Raw genomic sequence first — 10,599 nt, forward strand, 5'->3', positions numbered from 1 at the left:
TACAAGAGAGAGAGAAAATGAGGATTCCAGTCAGTTTATAAAGAGTGAAAGAGAGAGAGTGAGGAGTCCAGTCAGTTTATAAAGAGAGTGAGGAGTCCACTCAGTTTATAAGCAAAGTGAGGAGTCCAATCAGTTTATAAAGAGAGAGAGAAAGAGGAAGTGAGGAGTCCAGTCAGTTTATACAGAGAGAGAGTGTGAGGAGTCTAGTCAGTTTATACAGATGGAGAAAGAGTGAGGAGTCTAGTCAGTTTATACAGATAGAGAGAGAGTGAGAAGTCCAGTCAGTTTATAAAGAGAGAGAGAGTGAGGAGTCAAGTCAGTTTATACAGATAGAGAGAGAGAGTGAGGAGTCCAGTCAGTTTGTAAAGAGAGAGAGAGAGAGTGAGGATTCCAGTCAGTTTATAAAGGGAGCGAGAGAGAGAGAGTGAGGAGTCCAGTCAGTTCATAGAGAGAGAGAGTCAGGAGTCCACTCAGTTTATAAAGAGAAAAAAAGTGAGAGTGAGGATTAAAGTCAGTTTATAAAGAGAGAGAGAGAGAGAGTGAGGAGTCCTGTCAATTTATACAGAGAGAGAGAGCGAGGAGTCCTGTCAATTTATACAGAGAGAGAGAGAGAGAGAGTGAGGAGTCCAGTCAGTTTAGAAAGAGAGGGAGATGGAGAGTCAGGAGTCCAGTCAATTTATAAAGAGAAAGAGAGAGAGTGAGGAGTCCATGCAGTTTATACAGAGAGGGAGAGAGAGTGAGGATTCCAGTCAGTTTATAAAGAGAGAGAGAGAGAGTGAGGATTCCAGTTAGTTTATACAGAGAGAGAGAGAGAGAGAGAGAGAGTGAGAAGTCCAGTCAGTTTATAAAGAGAGAATGAGAGAGTGAGGAGTCCAGTCAGTTTATAAAGAGAAAGAGAGAGAGTGAGGAGTCCATGCAATTTATAAAGACAGTGAGGATTCCAGTCAGTTTATACAGAGAGAGAGAGAGAGAGTGAGAAGTCCAGTCAGTTTATAAAGAGAGAAAGAGAGAGTGAGGAGTCCAATCAGTTTATACAGAAAGAGAGCGAGAGTGAGGAGTGCAGTCAGTTTATAAAGAGAGAAAGAGAGAGAGTGAGGCGTCCAGTCAGGTTATAAAGAGAGAGAGGGAGAGAGAGAGAGTGAGGAGTCCAGTCAGTTTATAAAGAGAGTGAGGAGTCCACTTAGTTTATAACCAAAGTGAGGAGTCCAATCAGTTTATAAAGAGTGAGAGAGAGAGAGAGAGTGAGGAGTCTAGTCAGTTGATACAGATAGAGAAAGAGTGAGGAGTCCAGTCAGTTTATACAGATAGAGAGTGAGGAGTCCTGTCAGTTTATAAAGAGAGAGAGAGAGTGAGGAGTCCAGTCAGTTTATAAAGAGAGAAAGAGAGAGAGTGAGGAGTCCAGTCAGTTTATAAAGAGAGAGAGAGAGAGAGTGAGTGAGGAGTCCAGTCAGTTTATAAAGAGAGTGAGGAGTCCACTTAGTTTATAACCAAAGTGAGGAGTCCAATCAGTTTATAAAGAGTGAGAGAGAGAGAGAGAGTGAGGAGTCTAGTCAGTTGATACAGATAGAGAAAGAGTGAGGAGTCCAGTCAGTTTATACAGATAGAGAGTGAGGAGTCCAGGCAGTTTATAAAGAGAGTGAGGAGTCAAGTCAGTTTATACAGATGGAGAGAGTGATGAGTCCTGTCAGTTTATAAAGAGAGAGAGTGAGGAGTCCAGTCAGTTTATGCAGAGAGAGAGAGAGAGAGAGAGAGAGAGAGTGAGGGTCCTGTCAGTTTATACAGAGAGAGAAAGAGAGAGTGAGGAGTCCAGTCAGTTTATAAAGAGAGAAAGAGAGAGAGTGAGGAGTCCAGTCAGTTTATTCAGAGAGGGAGAGAGAGAGAGTCAGGAGTCCAGTCAGTTTATAAAGAGAAAGAGAGAGAGTGAGGAGTCAAGTCAGTTTATACAGATAGAGAGAGAGAGAGTGAGGAGTCCAGTCAGTTTATAAAGAGAGAGAGAGAAAGAGTGAGGAGTCCAGTCAGTTTATACAGAGAGAGAGCGAGAGTGAGGAGACCAGTCAGTTTATAAAGAGAGAGAGAGGGAGAGTGAGGAGTCCAGTCAGTTCATAAAGAGGGAGAGAGAGAGAGGTTCAGAAGTACAGTCAGTTTATAAAGAAAGAGTGAGGAGTCCATGCAGTTTATACAAAGAGAGAGAGAGAAAATGAGGATTCCAGTCAGTTTATAAAGAGTGAAAGAGAGAGAGTGAGTAGTCCAGTCAGTTTATAAAGGGAGTGAGGAGTCCACTCAGTTAAAAAAGAGAGAAAGAGAGAGAGTGAGGAGTCCAGTCAGTTTATTCAGAGAGGGAGAGAGAGAGAGTCAGGAGTCCAGTCAGTTTATAAAGAGAAAGAGAGAGAGTGAGGAGTCAAGTCAGTTTATACAGATAGAGAGAGAGAGAGTGAGGAGTCCAGTCAGTTTATAAAGAGAGAGAGAGAAAGAGTGAGGAGTCCAGTCAGTTTATACAGAGAGAGAGCGAGAGTGAGGAGACCAGTCAGTTTATAAAGAGAGAGAGAGGGAGATTGAGGAGTCCAGTCAGTTCATAAAGAGGGAGAGAGAGAGAGGTTCAGAAGTACAGTCAGTTTATAAAGAAAGAGTGAGGAGTCCATGCAGTTTATACAAAGAGAGAGAGAGAAAATGAGGATTCCAGTCAGTTTATAAAGAGTGAAAGAGAGAGAGTGAGTAGTCCAGTCAGTTTATAAAGGGAGTGAGGAGTCCACTCAGTTTATAAGCAAAGTGAGGAGTCCAATCAGTTTATAAAGAGAGAGAGAAAGAGGAAGTGAGGAGTCCAGTCAGTTTATACAGAGAGAGAGAGTGAGGAGTCTAGTCAGTTTATACAGATGGAGAAAGAGTGAGGAGTCTAGTCAGTTTATACAGATAGAGAGAGAGTGAGAAGTCCAGTCAGTTTATAAAGAGAGAGAGAGTGAGGAGTTAAGTCAGTTTATACAGATAGAGAGAGAGAGTGAGGATTCCAGTCAGTTTATAAAGGGAGCGAGAGAGAGAGAGTGAGGAGTCCAGTCAGTTCATAGAGAGAGAGAGTCAGGAGTCCACTCAGTTTATAAAGAGAAAAAAAGTGAGAGTGAGGATTAAAGTCAGTTTATAAAGAGAGAGAGAGAGAGTGAGGAGTCCTGTCAATTTATACAGAGAGAGAGAGCGAGGAGTCCTGTCAATTTATACAGAGAGAGAGAGAGAGAGAGAGAGAGAGAGAGAGAGTGAGGAGTCCAGTCAGTTTAGAAAGAGAGGGAGATGGAGAGTCAGGAGTCCAGTCAATTTATAAAGAGAAAGAGAGAGAGTGAGGAGTCCATGCAGTTCATACAGAGAGGGAGAGAGAGTGAGGATTCCAGTCAGTTTATAAAGAGAGAGAGAGAGAGTGAGGATTCCAGTCAGTTTATACAGAGAAAGAGAGAGAGAGAGAGAGAGAGAGAGAGAGAGAGTGAGAAGTCCAGTCAGTTTATAAAGAGAGAAAGAGAGAGTGAGGAGTCCAGTCAGTTTATAAAGAGAAAGAGAGAGAGTGAGGAGTCCATGCAATTTATAAAGAGAGAGAGTGAGGATTCCAGTCAGTTTATACAGAGAGAGAGAGAGAGAGAGAGAGAGAGAGTGAGAAGTCCAGTCAGTTTATAAAGAGAGAAAGAGAGAGTGAGGAGTCCAATCAGTTTATACAGAAAGAGAGCGAGAGTGAGGAGTGCAGTCAGTTTATAAAGAGAGAAAGAGAGAGAGTGAGGCGTCCAGTCAGGTTATAAAGAGAGAAAGAGAGAGTGAGGAGTCCAGTCAGTTTATTCAGAGAGGGAGAGAGAGAGTCAGGAGTCCAGTCAGTTTATAAAGAGAAAGAGAGAGAGTGAGGAGTCAAGTCAGTTTATACAGATAGAGAGAGAAAGTGAGGAGTCCAGTCAGTTTATAAAGAGAGAGAGAGAGTGAGTGAGGAGTCCAGTCAGTTTATACAGAGAGAGAGAGAGAGTGAGGAGTCCAGTCAGTTTATACCGAGAGTGAGAGTGAGGAGTCCAGTCAGTTTATAAAGAGAGAGAGTGATGAGTCCAGTCAGGTTATAAAGAGAGAGAGAGTGAGGAGTCCTGTCAGTTTATAAAGAGAGAGGGAGTGAGTGAGGAGTCCAGTCAGTTTATAAAGAGAGAGAGAGTGAGGAGTCCAGTCAGTTTATAAAGGGAGAGAGAGAGAGAGTGAGGAGTCCCATCAGTTTATAAAGAGAGATAGAGAGAGTGAGGAGTCCAGTCAGTTTATAAAGAGAGTGAGAGAGAAAGCGAGGACTCCAGTTAGTTTATAAAGAGAGAGACAGTGAGGAGTCCAGTCAGTTTATAAAGAGAGAGAGAGAGAGTGAGGAGTCCCGTCAGTTTATAAAGAGAGAGAGAGTGAGGCGTCCAGTCAGTTTATATAGAGAGAGAGTGAGGAGTCCAGTCAGTTTATAAAGAGAGAGAGTGAGGATTCCAGTCAGTTTATAGAGAGAGAGAGAGAGAGAGAGTGAGAAGTCCAGTCAGTTTATAAAGAGAGAAAGAGAGAGAGTGAGGAGTCCAGTCAGTTTATAAAGAGAGAAAGAGAGAGTGAGGAATCCAGTCAGTCTATACAGAGAGAGAGCGAGAGTGAGGAGTCCAGTCAGTTTATAAAGAGAGAAAGAGAGAGAGTGAGGAGTCCAGTCAGTTTATACCGAGAGTGAGAGTGAGGAGTCCAGTCAGTTTATAAAGAGAGAGAGTGATGAGTCCAGTCAGGTTATAGAGAGAGAGAGAGTGAGGAGTCCTGTCAGTTTATAAAGAAAGAGGGAGTGAGTGAGGAGTCCAGTCAGTTTATAAAGAGAGAGAGAGTGAGGAGTCCAGTCAGTTTATAAAGGGAGAGAGAGAGAGAGAGAGAGAGAGTGAGGAGTCCCATCAGTTTATAAAGAGAGATAGAGAGAGTGAGGAGTCCAGTCAGTTTATAAAGAGAGTGAGAGTGAGGGGTCCTGTCAGTTTATGCAGAGAGAGAAAGAGAGAGAGTGAGGAGTCCAGTCAGTTTATTCAGAGAGGGAGAGAGAGAGAGTCAGGAGTCCAGTCAGTTTATACAGATAGAGAGAGAGAGAGTGAGGAGTCCAGTCAGTTTATAAAGAGAGAGAGAGAAAGAGTGAGGAGTCCAGTCAGTCTATACAGAGAGAGAGCGAGAGTGAGGAGACCAGTCAGTTTATAAAGAGAGAGAGGGAGAGTGAGGAGTCCAGTCAGTTCATAAAGAGGGAGAGAGAGAGAGGTTCAGAAGTACAGTCAGTTTATAAAGAAAGAGTGAGGAGTCCATGCAGTTTATACAAAGAGAGAGAGAGAAAATGAGGATTCCAGTCAGTTTATAAAGAGTGAAAGAGAGAGAGTGAGGAGTCCAGTCAGTTTATAAAGAGAGTGAGGAGTCCACTCAGTTTATAAGCAAAGTGAGGAGTCCAATCAGTTTATAAAGAGAGAGAGAAAGAGGAAGTGAGGAGTCCAGTCAGTTTATACAGAGAGAGAGAGTGAGGAGTCTAGTCAGTTTATACAGATGGAGAAAGAGTGAGAAGTCCAGTCAGTTTATAAAGAGAGAGAGAGTGAGGAGTCAAGTCAGTTTATACAGATAGAGAGAGAGAGTGAGGATTCCAGTCAGTTTATAAAGGGAGCGAGAGAGAGAGAGTGAGGAGTCCAGTCAGTTCATAGAGAGAGAGAGTCAGGAGTCCACTCAGTTTATAAAGAGAAAAAAAGTGAGAGTGAGGATTAAAGTCAGTTTATAAAGAGAGAGAGAGAGAGAGTGAGGAGTCCTGTCAATTTATACAGAGAGAGAGAGAGCGAGGAGTCCTGTCAATTTATACAGAGAGAGAGAGAGAGAGAGAGAGAGAGAGAGTGAGGAGTCCAGTCAGTTTAGAAAGAGAGGGAGATGGAGAGTCAGGAGTCCAGTCAATTTATAAAGAGAAAGAGAGAGAGTGAGGAGTCCATGCAGTTTATACAGAGAGGGAGAGAGAGTGAGGATTCCAGTCAGTTTATAAAGAGAGAGAGAGAGAGTGAGGATTCCAGTCAGTTTATACAGAGAGAGAGAGAGAGAGAGAGAGAGGGAGTGAGAAGTCCAGTCAGTTTATAAAGAGAGAAAGAGAGAGTGAGGAGTCCAGTCAGTTTATAAAGAGAAAGAGAGAGAGTGAGGAGTCCATGCAATTTATAAAGAGAGAGTGTGAGGATTCCAGTCAGTTTATACAGAGAGAGAGAGAGAGAGAGAGAGAGAGAGAGTGAGAAGTCCAGTCAGTTTATAAAGAGAGAAAGAGAGAGTGAGGAGTCCAATCAGTTTATACAGAAAGAGAGCGAGAGTGAGGAGTGCAGTCAGTTTATAAAGAGAGAAAGAGAGAGAGTGAGGCGTCCAGTCAGGTTATAAAGAGAGAGAGGGAGAGTGATGAGTCCAGTCAGGTTATACACAGAGAGAGAGAGAGTGAGGAGTCCAGTCAGTTTATACCGAGAGTGAGAGTGGGAGTCCAGTCAGTTTATAAAGAGAGAGAGTGATGAGTCCAGTCAGGTTATAAAGAGAGAGAGAGTGAGGAGTCCTGTCAGTTTATAAAGAGAGAGGGAGTGAGTGAGGAGTCCAGTCAGTTTATAAAGAGAGAGAGAGTGAGGAGTCCAGTCAGTTTATAAAGGGAGAGAGAGAGAGAGTGAGGAGTCCCATCAGTTTATAAAGAGAGATAGAGAGAGTGAGGAGTCCAGTCAGTTTATAAAGAGAGTGAGAGAGAAAGCGAGGACTCCAGTTAGTTTATAAAGAGAGAGACAGTGAGGAGTCCAGTCAGTTTATAAAGAGAGAGAGAGAGTGAGGAGTCCCGTCAGTTTATAAAGAGAGAGAGAGTGAGGCGTCCAGTCAGTTTATATAGAGAGAGAGTGAGGAGTCCAGTCAGTTTATAAAGAGAGAGAGTGAGGATTCCAGTCAGTTTATAGAGAGAGAGAGAGAGAGAGAGTGAGAAGTCCATTCAGTTTATAAAGAGAGAAAGAGAGAGAGTGAGGAGTCCAGTCAGTTTATAAAGAGAGAAAGAGAGAGTGAGGAATCCAGTCAGTCTATACAGAGAGAGAGAGAGAGTGAGGAGTCCAGTCAGTTTATAAAGAGAGAAAGAGAGAGAGTGAGGAGTCCAGTCAGTTTATACCGAGAGTGAGAGTGAGGAGTCCAGTCAGTTTATAAAGAGAGAGAGTGATGAGTCCAGTCAGGTTATAGAGAGAGAGAGAGTGAGGAGTCCAGTCCGTTTATAAAGAGAGAGAGAGTGAGGAGTCCAGTCAGTTTATAAAGGGAGAGAGAGAGAGAGAGAGAGAGTGAGGAGTCCCATCAGTTTATAAAGAGAGATAGAGAGAGTGAGGAGTCCAGTCAGTTTATAAAGAGAGTGAGAATGAGGAGTCCAGTCAGTTTATGCAGAGAGAGAGAGAGAGAGAGAGAGAGGGGTCCTGTCAGTTTATACAGAGAGAGAAAGAGCGAGGAGTCCTGTCAATTTATACAGAGAGAGAGAGAGAGAGAGAGAGAGAGAGTGAGGAGTCCAGTCAGTTTAGAAAGAGAGGGAGATGGAGAGTCAGGAGTCCAGTCAATTTATAAAGAGAAAGAGAGAGAGTGAGGAGTCCATGCAGTTTATACAGAGAGGGAGAGAGAGTGAGGATTCCAGTCAGTTTATAAAGAGAGAGAGAGAGAGTGAGGATTCCAGTCAGTTTATACAGAGAGAGAGAGAGAGAGAGAGAGAGAGAGAGAGGGAGTGAGAAGTCCAGTCAGTTTATAAAGAGAGAAAGAGAGAGTGAGGAGTCCAGTCAGTTTATAAAGAGAAAGAGAGAGAGTGAGGAGTCCATGCAATTTATAAAGAGAGAGAGTGAGGATTCCAGTCAGTTTATACAGAGAGAGAGAGAGAGAGAGAGAGAGAGAGAGTGAGAAGTCCAGTCAGTTTATAAAGAGAGAAAGAGAGAGTGAGGAGTCCAATCAGTTTATACAGAAAGAGAGCGAGAGTGAGGAGTGCAGTCAGTTTATAAAGAGAGAAAGAGAGAGAGTGAGGCGTCCAGTCAGGTTATAAAGAGAGAGAGGGAGAGTGATGAGTCCAGTCAGGTTATACACAGAGAGAGAGAGAGTGAGGAGTCCAGTCAGTTTATACCGAGAGTGAGAGTGAGGAGTCCAGTCAGTTTATAAAGAGAGAGAGTGATGAGTCCAGTCAGGTTATAAAGAGAGAGAGAGTGAGGAGTCCTGTCAGTTTATAAAGAGAGAGGGAGTGAGTGAGGAGTCCAGTCAGTTTATAAAGAGAGAGAGAGTGAGGAGTCCAGTCAGTTTATAAAGGGAGAGAGAGAGAGAGTGAGGAGTCCCATCAGTTTATAAAGAGAGATAGAGAGAGTGAGGAGTCCAGTCAGTTTATAAAGAGAGTGAGAGAGAAAGCGAGGACTCCAGTTAGTTTATAAAGAGAGAGACAGTGAGGAGTCCAGTCAGTTTATAAAGAGAGAGAGAGAGTGAGGAGTCCCGTCAGTTTATAAAGAGAGAGAGAGTGAGGCGTCCAGTCAGTTTATATAGAGAGAGAGTGAGGAGTCCAGTCAGTTTATAAAGAGAGAGAGTGAGGATTCCAGTCAGTTTATAGAGAGAGAGAGAGAGAGAGAGTGAGAAGTCCATTCAGTTTATAAAGAGAGAAAGAGAGAGAGTGAGGAGTCCAGTCAGTTTATAAAGAGAGAAAGAGAGAGTGAGGAATCCAGTCAGTCTATACAGAGAGAGAGCGAGAGTGAGGAGTCCAGTCAGTTTATAAAGAGAGAAAGAGAGAGAGTGAGGAGTCCAGTCAGTTTATACCGAGAGTGAGAGTGAGGAGTCCAGTCAGTTTATAAAGAGAGAGAGTGATGAGTCCAGTCAGGTTATAGAGAGAGAGAGAGTGAGGAGTCCAGTCCGTTTATAAAGAGAGAGAGAGTGAGGAGTCCAGTCAGTTTATAAAGGGAGAGAGAGAGAGAGAGAGAGAGTGAGGAGTCCCATCAGTTTATAAAGAGAGATAGAGAGAGTGAGGAGTCCAGTCAGTTTATAAAGAGAGTGAGAATGAGGAGTCCAGTCAGTTTATGCAGAGAGAGAGAGAGAGGGGTCCTGTCAGTTTATACAGAGAGAGAAAGAGCGAGGAGTCCTGTCAATTTATACAGAGAGAGAGAGAGAGAGAGAGAGAGAGAGAGTGAGGAGTCCAGTCAGTTTAGAAAGAGAGGGAGATGGAGAGTCAGGAGTCCAGTCAATTTATAAAGAGAAAGAGAGAGAGTGAGGAGTCCTGTCAATTTATACAGAGAGAGAGAGAGCGAGGAGTCCTGTCAATTTATACAGAGAGAGAGAGAGAGAGAGAGAGAGAGAGAGTGAGGAGTCCAGTCAGTTTAGAAAGAGAGGGAGATGGAGAGTCAGGAGTCCAGTCAATTTATAAAGAGAAAGAGAGAGAGTGAGGAGTCCATGCAGTTTATACAGAGAGGGAGAGAGAGTGAGGATTCCAGTCAGTTTATAAAGAGAGAGAGAGAGAGAGTGAGGATTCCAGTCAGTTTATACAGAGAGAGAGAGAGAGAGAGAGAGAGAGAGGGAGTGAGAAGTCCAGTCAGTTTATAAAGAGAGAAAGAGAGAGTGAGGAGTCCAGTCAGTTTATAAAGAGAAAGAGAGAGAGTGAGGAGTCCATGCAATTTATAAAGAGAGAGAGTGAGGATTCCAGTCAGTTTATACAGAGAGAGAGAGAGAGAGAGAGAGAGAGAGAGAGAGTGAGAAGTCCAGTCAGTTTATAAAGAGAGAAAGAGAGAGTGAGGAGTCCAATCAGTTTATACAGAAAGAGAGCGAGAGTGAGGAGTGCAGTCAGTTTATAAAGAGAGAAAGAGAGAGAGTGAGGCGTCCAGTCAGGTTATAAAGAGAGAGAGGGAGAGTGATGAGTCCAGTCAGGTTATACACAGAGAGAGAGAGAGTGAGGAGTCCAGTCAGTTTATACCGAGAGTGAGAGTGAGGAGTCCAGTCAGTTTATAAAGAGAGAGAGTGATGAGTCCAGTCAGGTTATAAAGAGAGAGAGATTGAGGAGTCCTGTCAGTTTATAAAGAGAGAGGGAGTGAGTGAGGAATCCAGTCAGTTTATAAAGAGAGAGAGAGTGAGGAGTCCAGTCAGTTTATAAAGGGAGAGAGAGAGAGAGTGAGGAGTCCCATCAGTTTATAAAGAGAGATAGAGAGAGTGAGGAGTCCAGTCAGTTTATAAAGAGAGTGAGAGAGAAAGCGAGGACTCCAGTTAGTTTATAAAGAGAGAGACAGTGAGGAGTCCAGTCAGTTTATAAAGAGAGAGAGAGAGTGAGGAGTCCCGTCAGTTTATAAAGAGAGAGAGAGTGAGGCGTCCAGTCAGTTTATATAGAGAGAGAGTGAGGAGTCCAGTCAGTTTATAAAGAGAGTGAGGATTCCAGTCAGTTTATAGAGAGAGAGAGAGAGAGAGAGAGAGTGAGAAGTCCATTCAGTTTATAAAGAGAGAAAGAGAGAGAGTGAGGAGTCCAGTCAGTTTATAAAGAGAGAAAGAGAGAGTGAGGAATCCAGTCAGTCTATACAGAGAGAGAGCGAGAGTGAGGAGTCCAGTCAGTTTATAAAGAGAGAAAGAGAGAGAGTGAGGAGTCCAGTCAGTTTA

Source organism: Carcharodon carcharias, assembly GCF_017639515.1.
Source record: "Carcharodon carcharias isolate sCarCar2 chromosome 27 unlocalized genomic scaffold, sCarCar2.pri SUPER_27_unloc_8, whole genome shotgun sequence".
In the NCBI taxonomy this organism is placed as follows: Eukaryota; Metazoa; Chordata; class Chondrichthyes; order Lamniformes; family Lamnidae; genus Carcharodon; species Carcharodon carcharias.